We start from the raw sequence: 5,818 nt of genomic DNA on the forward strand, positions 1-5,818 counted from the left end.
TCTCAGCAGGTTCTGAGGAGCACCTCTCAGCAGGTTCTGAGGAGCACCTCTCAGCAGGTTCTGAGGAGCATCTCTCAGCATGGCCCTTAGAGGTTGCTTGCTGCTTCGCTCTTTGCTCTGCCTGTTCATCCAGACATGGGCGAGAGCAAGGTCCTGCTGTGGGAGATACCGAGACTCCTTCTTCAGGGGGTTCTGTGGCCAATAGGCAGAGGAAAATGTGCGCCAGTTCCAATTCTTTGCACTCAGTAGAATCAGGCTCCAGCCGACTTAATCACAAACAGGACTTTGGAAAGGGATTCAGAGAACTCCTGTGCCGTAGAGGAAGGGACTCTCGAACTCAGACACAGCTGGTCAGAACCACAGTCAAGTCCACAACCCAGACAATGTCTGGTGAGACCACTGCCACTGAACTCAGGGTGCCGCAGCTGAGCCCCTGAGAAGGGTGTAACCTTTGCTAGTCTGTCTCTGGAATGGCTTCCGGGATTCTCCACCTCTGTTGTTAGCTCCTGGAGCATGGCGGGACATGGTCAGATTAGGTGTCTGCTGGGAAGGCTGGAAAGAGAGAGGCTTAGCTTCTGCGACGGGCAGTGAGGCTGACTCTGAAATTCATAGTGTTAAACTGGAGCCAGCTTACAAGGGCTCCTGTCAGAATCTCAGGAATCTGTGAACAGATTGTTCAACTCAGCTATCAACAAGTCAAGTGCAGCTCTGTAAATAAGTTATCTTGCAAAGTACAGCTAAGCTCTCTTTTCTCTTGTGTGTAAAAGAAACAGAATTCTAAAGGGAGACACAAGAACACAGGCTAGCTTACCTGAGGGACAGGTTCCCAAAACTCAGGGGACAGTGCTTGGGTCCATTCTCTTTTGGATTCATATTTCCTAGCATTGGAGCTGAAGAACTGAAGAAATAATGATAAGCACAGATGGAATCCTCAAAAAGAAAACCAATGACCAACCTCAAAACCCAGACTAGACCCAAGAAAACAAAATACTCTAGGTGTGTCTGTTTTCTCTAGCTGAAGGAAAAGGTAACTTACAGCAAAGCAGAAAACATAAAGGGGACAATTTCAAATATCATAAAAATAAATAAACAAACAAGGTCCAACAAAGGTTGAGGTGTTTGCTTAGACTTCCAACTCAGAGGGACTGAGACAGGGCATCTCAACACTCCCGTTAAAGCGGTGTTACAGAGGGCAAGCGGGGAGCCCCAGTTTCCAGCTCCCTATAACCCCCAGCAACAATGAGGCATCCTTCCTCTACCCCCTCTAGATGGCGTTGAGAGGCCTGATAGACTTTGCAAGAGGCAGAGTGTGTTATTGTGTCTACATAGTGACTTCAAGGTTTTTCTACAAACGAAGAAGAGGAAGAAGCCATTGAAGCTGCCACGTTGAAGAAAGCAATCAAAGAGGATGTGAATGAATGAGGAGCCATATCTTGTCTATGAGCAGAAAGTTCAGTACCATAAAGGGATCAGTTTTTAAAAACATATAGGTTCAATACAATTTTTATCAAATGCTAATTTTTTTGTAGATACAGAAAACACCATTTTATAATTTATATAGTAAAACATAGGAATCATAGTAGCCAGGACAATATGAAAAGAGAAAATAACGGCTGACTTCATCTACCGGAGTCCAAGAATTACTATATAGCTTCAGTAATCAAGAGAGACAGACACATGGATTAATCGAGCAAAAATGGACGACCTAGACATCGATCCTCGGACACATGCCTAACTGAATTTTGGCAAAAGGTACAAAAATAACTTAAGGGTTAAAAGACAGTTTTGTCAATAATAAATGACACAGTGATAGACCTTCCATAGGCAAACAAACAAACAAACAAAAACCCTGGTATAAATCTCACATTGTAGAAATAAACTAAATCAAAATGAGTCACAGGCTTAAATGTAAAACTTTTTAAAATTGTTTTTTTTTTAGTGATTTTGTTTATGTTTGCACATGTACCTGTGTGAGTGTATGTGCGTGTAGGGTATGTGAGAAAGGGTACGTGTGTCTGTGAGCATACAGAGGCCAGAAGAAGGCATCAGATCCCTTGGAGCTGCAGGCCTTTGAGGGACGTTGGGCTTGTTATGTGGGTGCTGGGATCTGAACTCTGATTCTTACTATTGTTCAGCCAGCACTTTTAACCACTGAGCCATATTAAAGAATCGATTGGATTCTTCATGTCTAGACTAGGCAAAGAGCTCTTAGATTTGGCAGTGAAGACTCCTGACCTGGAGCTTATAAAAGCTTAAACATTTCACTCTGCAAAAGAATTTGCTAAGTGAAGCCAGATATGGTGGTGCATGCCTCTAATCCCAGCACTTGAGAGGCAGGGGCAGGTAGGTCTCTGTGAGTTTGAAACCAGTCTGGTCTACACAGTGAGTTCCAGGCCAGTCAGTCAGGGCTACATATGAGATTCTATTTCAAAAATGTCTCCTCTACATCCATCCCCTGTTGCTGATCGCACACACACACACACACACACACTCTTTCTCTCTCTCTCTCTCTCTCTCTAGACCATACACTGTGTAACTTGTTGTGCTGTGTACATCAGAAGGTCATTCTCTGTCATTGCTCACTTGTCCTCCAGTTTGTCCCTCACTGGAGGACAATGAAGCTTCCTCCATTGATCTTATTCCAAATAGAGCACCCATGGGCCACTGTTCACAATGCTTTATGCGAAGAAAGCATCTTCGTTTTCTTTGGGGTATGAGTCCGAGGGTTTTTATCGGTAGCTCAAATGCTAGTTGAACATTCGGGTGTCCAAGAGGGTGACATCACATTGGCAGCTACCCATCTCCTTAATGGAAATGAGCAGACAATGCAAGCAGATGGTGTCCCTTTTCTCTCCATAACAGGCTGCTCTGTGTCTGCCAGCATTCCACTGTCCGCAACCTAGGAAGGTCCCACAAGCATAAGAAGTGCATTTAGGTACCGACCAACCCTGGCTGCTTCCCAAATAATGAATGTTTACTAAAAAGTGGGGAGGGAACCTGGGCTCTTCCTCAGGCTTCCCCCCTGTGTTTTATTTTATTCAAGGGGCCTGCAGCCCGTGGTTGAGGTAGAGTTGAGGTTGGATCTGGGGCACTGCATCCTCAGTGTCTGTAATCTCATCTTTTGAATTTTTGGTAAAGGAATGGGATGGTAGGGTCCTAGTTAGGGTTTCACTGCTGTGAGCAGACACCATGACCAAGGCAAGTCTTATCAAGGACAACTTTTAATTGGGGCTGACTTACAGGTTCAGTCCGTTATCATCCAGGTGGGAGCATGGCAGCGTCCAGGCAGGCATGGTGCAGGGGGAGCTGAGAGTTCTACATCTTCATCTGAAGGCTGCTAGTGGAAGACTGACCTCCAGGCAGCTAGGATGGTGGGATAGCCCACACCCACAGTGACACACCTACTCCAACAGAGCCACACCTTCTAATCCTGCCACTCCCTGGGCCAAGCATATACAAACCATCACAGTGAGGCTACAAAAATATGGAGGCTTATGGATGCTCAGCTGTTTGACCTTTCCCCCTTGCTTAATGCCCTTTGTATTGCCCCTGTCCATTGAAATCTGGTCCTTTCCTTAGCACTTTGGTCTAGAGGCCAAAGGCTGGGAATGCATCGTAGATAATGGGTGCACGAACATGGGACTTATGGAGTCTTTACCAACAGAGCTGCCAAATTGGTACTGGTTGCATTCATAGTCCCTGCCACAGAGAGACAGAGCTTCTGAAGGCAGAGTGGAGCTGATACAGAGGCGAGATACGGGGCCGAGAGATACACTTGGTTGAGCTGAGTCAATGGGAAGTCCCTAGTTCCTGGTTTCTCAGATTAAAATTCCAGCTCATTCTTTCTTGTCTCTCTTGCCTGTCCTTTCCAGCCATATTCTATTTTTGACCCGCACAAACTACAGTTGAGGTTTTTTTTTCCTTTTTGCACACGCATCTGAAAGAATTCCAGATAAACACTCTATAAAGAGCTCTCCTTGCTCTTGACAGCATCTCTTCCCTCCTATGGTTTCTCTCTACTGGGAAACTACACCTGGTGTCTAAAGATGCCAGTCACATCTGAGCACCGCAGGGCAGCGTTTGCCCCCCAGAGGACCAGCTAACTTCAAGACAAGCTCCAGGGATCTCAGAGAGGCTGCGTTTCTCCTGAGATCTTTGGATGCTTCATTCAGTCACTGAGTTGAATCAGAGTCATGCTAACAGCCTGAGCCTGCAGTTTATATCCTAAATGACACATTTGGACAGAAATTCGGAACTCCCCCCCCCCCTCTTCAGTATAGAAAAACATTCTAAAAACCAAGCCAAATGTTTCTGAGAAACATTTTGTGGGGATAAACTGATCGGGTGCTAAGACACCTCCATCTCGGGCTCCCGTACTCCCTGATTTATTTTGGCACTGAAACGGTCGCGGTGCCACCCTTAAGCCACCTCTTTTTTTTTTTTTTTCCCCTTGTCTACGCCATGGTGAAAACTGCATATGGTTTATTTCAATTAGCTTAATTGTTTTTGGTGTTTAATAGCTAATTGTCTTAATTAGCTTCCAAAGCACAACAATGCCAACAACGGTAATGACTGCATCTTATCCATATGGTTACAGAAGACAGATGAGTCTGTTTCCATCCTTAGGCTGTGTTTGTCCCAGGAGGACAGGGCAGATGCGAGAGAGGAGGAAGATGGAAGTCCTCAAGATGGCTGACCTGGCCTTGAAAGTAAAAACCCGAATATTAAAGAATAAAGAGGAGGTGACGGATGGGAAAATAAAACTGGAGGATTAAGGATTTATGGAGAATTCAAGTCATCAATTTTCTTAATGTAGATACCACGGGTTGATGCTGGGTGAATAAGAAGAATGGCACACTTCACGGGTCCGGCAGGCTATATTGGCTTTGATCTGGAGAGCAAACGTTTGAAGAACAGATGGCAGGACACTAAGGGTGAGAAATGTCCCGTGGCACAATCTGTTTTAAGAATAGCTGGCACCAGTCAAAACCTGGGTGACATTCCTCTGGCCAGTCTGGCTCAGAGGCAGTTCATAGCTAGTGCCTTGCATACATTAGGAGCTTACTATATGTTTTAATCAGCAGCTGTCTGGAAATCCTTCAGATTCAGCACAGCCTTCAAAATCTATCTAGACTCCGATGCTCAGTAACTCCTTAACTGCTGTTATCATGGTCTGATTCCCCTATCATCTTTGACCTGGCTGCCTCCACCAGCCTTAAAACTGGTCTTTCTGCATCTACCCTCAGGTTCTAGAGGAGTTTATTCTTTTTTATATACAAGTTTAAAATCTTTTACATCTAATCTTTTATTTGCTTAATATGTATGAGGAGGAGAGCGCACGTGCCATGGCACATGTGTGGGGTAAGAGCACAGCCTTTGAGAATCAGCTCTCTCCTTCTACCGTATTGGTCCTGGGGATCAAACTCAGGTCATCAGGCTTGGTGACAAACACTTCTACACATTAGGCCTTTTTGCTGGCCCCCAAATTCTTTTTAAACCCAGTAACTGTCTTAATCTGTTTCTTGTTGCTGTAATAAGATACGGGAGACTTGTTAATTTATAAAGAAAAACATTTCTCTGGCTCATGATTATGGAGTTTGGAAATCTAAGAGGAAGGCATGGACTTGTCCTTGGCTTCTGGCGAGGGACTTCATGAGACCTTATAGAACAGCAGAAGATATTGTGTGGTGAGACGGAGTACACACACCAGTTTGCTTCTCTCTTTCTGTTCTTATAAAGCTACTAATGTTATTAAGGGACCCCATACCACCCTCATAATCTTATTCAGCCTTAATTATTCCCCTAAGACCCCACTGCC

This window comes from Mus caroli, chromosome 1 (genome assembly GCF_900094665.2).
Source record: "Mus caroli chromosome 1, CAROLI_EIJ_v1.1, whole genome shotgun sequence".
In the NCBI taxonomy this organism is placed as follows: Eukaryota; Metazoa; Chordata; class Mammalia; order Rodentia; family Muridae; genus Mus; species Mus caroli.